The sequence below is a fragment of the Ptychodera flava genome, unplaced genomic scaffold (assembly GCF_041260155.1).
Source record: "Ptychodera flava strain L36383 unplaced genomic scaffold, AS_Pfla_20210202 Scaffold_30__1_contigs__length_3116999_pilon, whole genome shotgun sequence".
Lineage (NCBI taxonomy): Eukaryota > Metazoa > Hemichordata > Enteropneusta > Ptychoderidae > Ptychodera > Ptychodera flava.
The window spans coordinates 179702-189496 of NW_027248352.1; the positions used below are offsets into that span (position 1 = coordinate 179702).

The 9795-nt window shown below is 37.8% G+C and overlaps 1 protein-coding gene across 1 annotated transcript in view; it reads right to left on the reverse strand.

Moving 5' to 3' along the window:
* Nucleotides 1–9795, reverse strand: part of LOC139127247 (uncharacterized) — a 236651-nt gene that overhangs the window by 137750 nt on the left and 89106 nt on the right. The gene's annotated exons all lie outside the window — the stretch shown is intronic.

Here is a 9795-nt window from a genome sequence, read left to right on the forward strand (position 1 = left end):
AGCTTGTGTTCTTATATATATTGTTGCTATAGTTTTCGTTGTGAAGACTAGTGTTTTCTTTGTTTCTTCGTTTGTTCGCTTGTGTTCTAGTTGCGTAATTCGTGCGGCGAACTGTGCTTGCGATGTGACTGGACATTTCCTGTTGTTTTAGCCACGTTCGATTAATCTTGCATTAAGGCTGGGTGGGGTGCATGGTCACCGAATCGAAGTACAACAACCACAGAATACTTCTTTAGGCCTAAACTAGGTCATTTCGATCTGTGAAATAGCCACCACTTTAGGAAACAACATATAAACAACATGCTTGTCGAAGTAGGCCTATCAAAACAAATTTTATTCATGAAAATCGGTGATCAATTGAGCATTGTCCCTTTGAAACCGAACTTTGAAAGCCACCGAACAACACGTAGGCCAACACAGCTGTGTCATCGAAGCTCATCTCTTTCCTAAATGACACCACCTATCACTGATATTACTTGTGACTGCTTTTCATACTCTCAATAAACACCAAATACCTAAAATCATGGATCAGGTCGTGATCTTCCAGGTCGCAGTTTCAAGCTCGCAGGTAGCAGCTAGGCCAGAGCACCCGGAAGTCGTACGGTAGCTCTGCATGGCAGGGGGAAAGAGGCCCATAACGCCGGTAACACACAGCCCTGCCACGCAGAGCTACAGTACCATTAGCAATGTCTGTCATTGAGAATAAACTTTACAGCACAGCTGGCTGGGTTACATTGAGTGACAGAAAATGCGGCAAACAATGAAATATTTCCAACCATTAAAGATTGTCTCTGTAAAAATGCTTGCTAATTATATTTTCCTGAAAATTTAATATCTACTTGATCTGTCACGAAAATTATTTTCGTGACGTTGTAATAACAAAAGTGCAATTTTATTGAGTTACACAAGTATATGCTAGAGTACAGCATTATGTCATGGATATTGCCTCTTGATAACTTTTCCGAGGTGTTAAAAAATAGCTGTGATGATTTGCCAGTGTTGCAACATCTTTGAAAACAATCATTACATTTGTTTTTGTGTGCAATAAAATGATTAATTTTTGCCTTTTAAAACATGCAATAATCTCTTATTTGTACTAAGGTACAGTGTACAGGTAAGTGATAAAGCAGTCAAAATTAGCATAATTAGTGACTTGCAATTTGGGAAAATTGCATTCAAATACATCATACAACCAGTATTGTGACTTATAGATGACAAAACTAGTGCTCAATGGCTATTCTTTTTTTCATTGAAAACTGAAGGTCAGTGTGAAAAATGTGAAAGAACTTTAGATTCTCTTCTTTTTCCACTGTATAAAGTGTCAATTCATGAGAAATTAAGCTGTACTCTGGAATCAAATACTAAGTAGAAAAACATACAGTCTGGAGTCATTCACTTTCTTCTCAAGTTGTGGTAAACATTTCTTGCACTTTCTTACGTCACATAGATTTTGAAATGCTCACACAGTACAAGAATGCAATTTCCAAGATTTCCACAATGCAAATAAACTATGCAGTAGAGCCAGTTTCATGAATAAAACATTTTAAACTCTAAACAAGTTTTCATTTCTTCATCATTGACTGTATTATAAAGAATGCCAATTGCAAATCGATATTATCAAGAACTTCAGATAAATTAAATTTTCATATTAAGATGTGAAGATGTAATCTATGGTCTCATGATTTTCAACAAAGTAGCACTTTCATAGTTACATTTCTGGCGATGAGCTCTAATAAAATTCTAACCAAGAAACAAAATCTTTGAAAACAATCTTTTCATTTGTTTTTGAGGGTAATAAAATAATTTGACCTCATCACCAGTCATAGCGCTGCCAAAGGGTTTTGCTTTCTATTTATCTTTAGATGATTCAAGCAATATAGAATTATTCTCTGTAAAATGATGGCATAGATGAGAGCTAGTTTGAGGCAAGTATGTTTGTTTATTTTCTTTACATAATTGCATCATGGACTCAATAAGGGTATATATTACATCTAGGTTGTTGTCACAAAGACATCCAATTGGTTGCAGACAATCCATACTCTGGTGCTCTTAAGTAAATGTTTTGAGGAAGAAAAGGGGAATTTTTAAAGGCCTTGCCAGCGTCAGATTTTCTCGCAGGGAAGGCTACTTATTAGATTACAATTTCAATGGGAAACAAAAGGCTATGATGACACTCAATAATCCTCTTATAGACTAAAACAAACTTGATCCCGGGGATCAAGTCCCTGGCCTTTATTAAACATACATGAAAAAGTTTAATGTACTATATAGCTCTCTTATGCTTGTACTTTGTTTCTTATACATGATGCCTGATATACATGATGAACAGCTATACTGGTATATATAGCACTATTGTTGTTAAAAATTTGAAGTTGATCCATTGTCCCTCAGGTTTTGTGTATATGACCAAATTATTTGAGAATGAAAGTACCCAGTAACAAGTCATGTAAAATCATCAGTAGTGATTTGCTTATAAGTCTGAAACACTCTGTAATTTTACAGAATATTTCCAAAGTTGACAAAAAATCCACATATTTTACAAAATTCAAAAGTCATGGTGAATCATTAATATGACACGACAGTGACATATCTGAAAAAATATTTTATTTCGAAAACTGAGTGATTACATGAGTAAAATTATCTTGTTCACAAATAGGGATTACAAAAGTGGATAAAGTCTGAAACAAATAATTACTGTTACTGTCAGCAATATGCAACGTCCAATCTCTGTGACATGTGTTGCATGTATGAACTATCACGAAAATTAATGAATACGTGGCATCAAATCTAAATTTTGTTTGCTTTAAGCATGAATTCAAAGCTGAGACTCTTTCTCATCATCTTCATATATAATACTGGAACATGATCTTCTCATTATCATTCCATCATAGCATAAGTCTCTGTAGAAGAGAAAAAAATGACAAAAAGATTTAATGTAAGGGATGATTAATAAGAGGAACAAGCTTTCACAGCATTAGGATTAACTTTATGCCATAGCTTACTATGTACTTGAAACACTTTTGTTCCGAAAGACCAAAAGACTTGACACATATATTCTACCAGTTTAGCGGGTATATTTTTAAATTTTATTACTTGTAAATTTTCTGTTTCACTGATCAAAAACTGAATTAGACTAATGACCTACTTCAATATCTATCATTTTTATGTGGATACATAATTATAATTTCAGCAAAATCAAAATTATGTACATTAAATGTACACACAATATTCATTCATCTTTTCTCTGCTAACCAAATCACGCTCATATATTATTTACTCTACCAACTCTGTTCTCATGTGCCATGTTGCCAGTTAAGCTTATCTTTTAAGGAAAAAGTGCTCTCATCATAACTCTTTCAATATAATCACATAAACAGTTTTCAGATTAATTGATGACTTTTTCAGATTATACTTTTTAAATCCTTTGCGTGTACATGGATTTGCACAAAACAGGTTAATTTAAATCAAATTTTACATTTACTATTATTTCAAGTATCTCTTCTACAACTTATGGCCAATTTGTGAATATTTTTTCCTAATTAAATCTGTTTTGTTTTCTATGCTTCTGTTAAACATGAAAACATGATTTGTTTTTCTATGGGATAAACACAGTGCTTTTGAAAATAAAACCAATGATTTCAAACCACTTCTGACCTACCTGTAATTTGTTAACACTGGTTAATCACCAGTAAACTTTGTTGATTTTGAAGTTTATTTCAATAGTTCACACACATATGGAAATAATGACGCATGTGAAACAATATCCTAAAAATATGCAGAAAGCACTGATATGTAAAAAATTGTGTAATGAAATGTTTTTCTTAGGTGCAAAAATATTGTAATGCCAATGTTCTTCATAAATCATTACGACTTTAAATATGTACCGTTGTACTATAAAGTTTGTCTCATCCAATCGGAAATGATATTAAAGAAATGTTTCAGTAAAGGATCTGTAATGAATCGATAGCTGACACTTCCTTGGTATAATGAAGTGTCTGCAAAGCAGAGGGTATCTCAGGCCGAGCAGAGCTAACAGCACACTAGCTGCAGTGCAGTGCTGTAACTCCAGGTTTTGCCTAGGTATGTGTGTCGGACGGCAAAACCGTCCGATCAACATCCCAGACAAAACCTCGAGCGACAGCACTGCAGCAGACAAAACAGACCTGCCACACACTGCACTACAAAATACTCACATAGCGTAATCTCGGGCGGTCGTGCTCGTCTGGGTTTCATCACAACTACCTTGACCGGTAAATCCCATGCGAAACATTATGGCAACGTGATAGAAGAGGGACAGCGGTTATAGACAGGGCGAGATCGACGGACAGGGGGCACTAAAAGTAAAACATGTGTAAACACACTGAAAGCCAGCGAACAGAATCAAAGAATACAAAACACACATCAGGCCAAATAAAAAAGTATTTTGTTTCCGTAACCCGACCTATCCTATTTAGAACCTCTCCGATACTGACGTGTATTTAAATTTTCTCATTCAAGAAAAAAGCATGCATGATTTTGCCGAATTTTGCTGTATGAGTCATACTGAAATAAGGAAATTAAAGAAATAAAGTTCCCGACTGACCGACACTGTTTCCTGAGGGCTTGTGAACGAAAAGCTCCATTTTTTGTTCCTTACGCCTGGATTTTCAAATCTAGACTGCCAGTTTCAGAAAAAACTCGGAGTTGAAGAAAGACATACATTGTATAGAAAATATAACAAGACTGAATTTCTTTGATTTGTCATTATTTCAAGTTTTTGGGACGTTATTTGTCTACACCTTAATCCAATGGAAGTTCCTAAGTACAATGCTGGTTTAGTGGTATTATTTTCATAGCACTTCGACTTGAAATAGATCACAATATATTCCGCCAACGCCGTATGATGTGTTCGATGTGTTGCATATCACAAAAAGTTTACGAAAACTGACGAAGTGGGGTGAAAAACAGTGGGTTTGCTGGTATTTGTCTATTTATGGCAGAGGAAGTCACGTGAACCAATTTTAGCATTTGCGCCCATCATGTGCACATGGATAAGGACACCGGTTGCTGTGCATGTTGGCGGCAAAGGCGCCCTCTTCAGTTGCGGCATACTTTTTCTTTGAAATAATTTTAACTCTTGAATATGCGCCCTGCATAAAAAAAATGAACTGTATTCTGAAATTGTCTACAATGATGAAAACATGAATACAAATGTGCATTTTTACAGAAGCTGCATAAGCTGGAGTGTAGATCAATGGAGACTCAAGACACTTCGTTTCGTTGTGAAGCGTGATATTTGCCTTGTCTCTGGCTGTAATTTGTATGTTAGGGGCCTAAATTGTTATTGGGTGGAAATCAGGGGATTGAGTTTTAAAAAAACTATGATGGAGACGGGGGGGGGGGGCAAATTTTACAACAGATAGTTTTGGGGAGTGGGTCTATATTTGACAATAGATTTGTATTACCAAAGTAGAACCGAATATTCTAACTTAAAGCTTATAATATAGGGGAGCAATGTTCCAAGGTATAGTGTTCGCACGTGCACGGTTTTACGTCGGTCTGGGTTGCCTAGTGGACATCTTGTTGGCAACGGGGAATCCCAGTTGTAGGGGTAGGGCAATGGGGAGTTTTTAACTGTTTTGGGGACTGGGGAGCGGGTTTTAGACCATAGATACTGGAGGGCAGTGGGCATCAAACTTCCTGGCAAACTCACAAAGGGGAGGGTATATTTTTGTCGTATATCATCAGTGGGAAGGCAGTTACGAATAGCTCTACTTTCCCCTCCAAATTTTAGTTCAAGGTCAAAAATAAGTAAAATTGATATATCAGCCTTCAAAGCATGTTTTGTGATGATTTTCGAAATCGATTAACTTTTGCGGCACCTGCTACGTGCATGAGGTGATAGCTGGACTAGGTCCGTTCACGTCCGGGGCTCAGAGTGTTTGAAGTTACCCACAATGCCTCACCAGCTGATTCCAGCAAAAAGCGGAAGTCGGTCTGAAGTCGAATGGATACGTCGCCCAATCAACATCTTTTTCGCAGTCAGCTGGTACAAACACAACAGCGACCCACGATTATTTCTTCAGTTCAAGGTTATCTCGCCGAAAGGCGTCGACTGTGATGGTGTAGCACAGGTAATGTTGAAATCTTTGCAGTCTGGTCTCTATCACGGCCCGGTCCCTCCACAAATTCGGAGTAGTTTACATAATCACGGTCCCTCTGCTCATACAGAGCTGGACGCCGTACGCCCCATCCATTCATGCCATATGTTGCCATCGTGGAGCTACCAAAACGGTTGCCATAGACACAGGTCGAGTAGACATTATTTGTGATGATTTTTCCTATTATTATCATAACAATGATTATGAATATTAATAAATTATTAATATGAATGTTACAGAATATTAAAACTTTTTTACAAACAATGTCGTCTACTTTGTGTAAATACCGTCTGGAAACCCATTGTTGTGATAATTATGATTGTTCATAAATTACAATTTAATTATGATAAATAAAATCATATTTTACACATTGTAATCTGCTTATGTGAAACAGCCCACTGAAAAACCCTTATATAATTTCACAATCTATGCCAAAATGTACAAGTGACACCATTGCCCAGGTTCAGTTTACGGCGAGAGTTACCATTGCCCATGTTTAGTCTACGGCGAGAGTTACTACACAGTGTATATAATGAGAAGGTAGCCAGCTCCACTCGACAGTAAACTGACATACCCATGAATTACCTCCGTTTTCTTCACTTCTGCATGTTGATTCTCAAAATTTCTCCCGGTGTTGGCAAGTCCATAAATCAGCCATCAAATCTACCCAGTTTTGACCACTTAGACGGAAAATTTGTGAAGTTTTGGGCTGCGAGAAGGTATATATCGCCAAAATAATGATGCAGTCCTCACGGAATCGACAGCATCTTCATGCTCTGACTGATCGTAGTAAATAAAATAAAATGGCTATATAGCCTAATCTAGCCTCTTGACTCTTTATTTATTTTACACCCCATTACAAGGACGTTTATCTCTCATATACACACATCTTATAATTAATTAGTCAACACAACTAATTATGCTAATCCGTGAACTTATCAGGGATTTTATGGGTTGGTCGAATTCGCGGGTAACAATGATAGCGTTGCGGTGAGATCGAAAGGGTTGCGGGATTGAACAATAGCGTCGCGGGCCGCGACGCTGTTTAGGGCTGGGGAGAACCCTCAGCTGCCATGAATGTGTTTCTCCTGGTATATACACAATGATACTTGCCATTCATCTTGAAGGTAATACATGGATGGATTTACTACAAGCTTGTGGTACATCTATCAGTCACGGACAATCATATAGCATGACGTACCACACATAGAACATACATCACACTTTGCACAGTCATTAAGGATGTACGATCGGAAAAAGTAAAAGTAATGTCAACTTTTTCAAATGGGGTTTTTTGAATACCTACATATGAGAGTAGTCCAAAACTAGGAAAAAAAGATGGGGTCACCGCGCTTGTTTTTTAAAAAATGACATTAAAAATTCACGGTTTTCACAAAATCACTAAAAATAAAAAAAAACAGGTCATCATTTTCATATATATATCATGATTGCATTTTTCACGTTTACACTGTAAAAGAACAAACAAATGATAAATTTAAGCTACTTTGAAGATTTTACTTACATTGAAATTGAGTTAAAAAGTCACGATATTTATTTTTTAACTAAAATTGTAACAAATATGCCCAAATTTAAGGAATGGGAGAGGGTAATTTATTAATTATTGATAGTTTCTACTAATGTCAATTTTCTCAAACTTCGCTAAATAATAGCCCTTTTTGTGAATTTTTCAAAACCACATTTTGTTTAGTAGGTCACCGAGCTCGATTTTTCACAATTTTGCAAAATGTAACTAGGATTTATAGGTTCTGGCGATAAACCATGCTCTCCCGGATTCGTCGCGCGAGGGCGCTCTTCAAATGCTGCGACCTGCAGTGGCCCTGTCCACGCATCGTACTTTTTTTTGAGAGGGAAATGACAGAACAAAGCAAAGACTTTCAGGTTCTTCTACTTTTTAGAGTCTATATATTAATACAGCATACAAAAAAATCACGTAATATTTATTGCCGTGACGCTTATCGGTGGGGATTAGGTTGACTTCGCTGCAGGCTAAGTTGTCACACACTACGTGGAGCCAGGAGCCGAGGCCGTGAATCGTTTCCCAATACACGATGACAATCGTAAGGCAAGCCCACAACTGACACAAGTGTCAAGATTTTCGGCTAGTACACTCAAATCGACAATGCGACGGCCATTCTTCCATTCTCCGGTAGGTCTACTAGCGACACTATCATTGGGATTATAATACTCGTCTTTCACATTGTCCACTACCTCCTCTTGTATAGCGAACCGGACGTCACACTTCTGACTTACCAGTCCGGGTTATGTCCATAGAGAGGATATTACGATTGACCAATCAGCGAACCTGCCGCCACCAACGTCACGAATAATTAACCATGCAAACCTGGGCTCGTACATTGCAACGAGTTTGGAACTTTTCGGCTTGATTTCGCCCTTTACTTTTAGCACTGGGTAGTTTTTAGATGTAGACGTTACGCACAATGTTCAGTGCGGCCGAGATGGTGACCGACACAAGTGGTTAGTACATTGAAAATTACTTATTTGGATGAATTTCCTGGCCGGGTACGACTCCTAGAAATCAGCATTTGACCCTTGTAAATCTACAGTAAGTTATTTGTCGCCAAATATCGCCTATTTTTGGTCAAATTTCAATTTAACCTTGTAATCTGCAGTATGGAGAATGTTTCAAGCTTTGCAAAGATGGGTCAACTGTTTTAGTCGGTCATCGGAGCACGATGGAGCACGATTTTTTCGATCACCATGCATTTCCCGGTACGATTGACCCTTTGCTCAGAAAACGCGCGCCGGATCAATCGCCGAGAAGTTAACCAAAAGCTGGAAAAGAGAACGAAAAACGTCCAATAACTCTTTGTCGAATATGGTCAAGGGTAAAGAAACTTAGAAAACTATTCCTGAAGAAATCTTACAATTTTTAACACGGTAGAACGTCGCCAATCGACTGGAGCTAAGATACTTCCGGGTAGCCAACAGTCTCACTCGATCGGTGGATGACCGTGGATCTGTCCGGTCACATCGCTATCTGAACAAAGTGAACCAACGTAACCTTTGACCCTTATTACATATACAGTACGTGATTGGTTCTTGCCTTAATTTCATTACATATACGGTACGCCATTGGCTCTTCCCTACTATCCTCTATATGGACATAACCCGGACTGATTACGCTGTACAAGCTATGGTCATGTTGCATTTTTTTATCTCTTTGCTTAATTCTCGTACCTTCCAGCGTGTTTGAGGGTACGCTGAAAATTTTCTCGTCGCGATTTTTCTCCGCGATATAGAAATTTTCCTTTACCTGCAGGCGACATTTTGTACAACGCAAAAGCGTTCGGAACGTCACTATGCGCGCGTGGTTACTATGGATACATTTCTGCGCGGAAATCCGCGCAGTACGCTAATATTTTTCCGATCGGACATCCTTAAGAGGACAAAAACCAAGATCACCCTGCAGTGTAGGAGATTCTTGCAAAATAAATATTCAATACTGGCAGGCAACTTTGAAAATTTGTCCATTGGAGTAAACTTTTGGAACCCAGCCCTGATAAATTATCTTTGACACAATGCTCTAGGTGTTCCTCTCATCTGTAGGCAAACCAAAAATCAGCATTAACAAACTCAAACTGGAACTGGAACTACAGGGTGACAGAACTTTTGA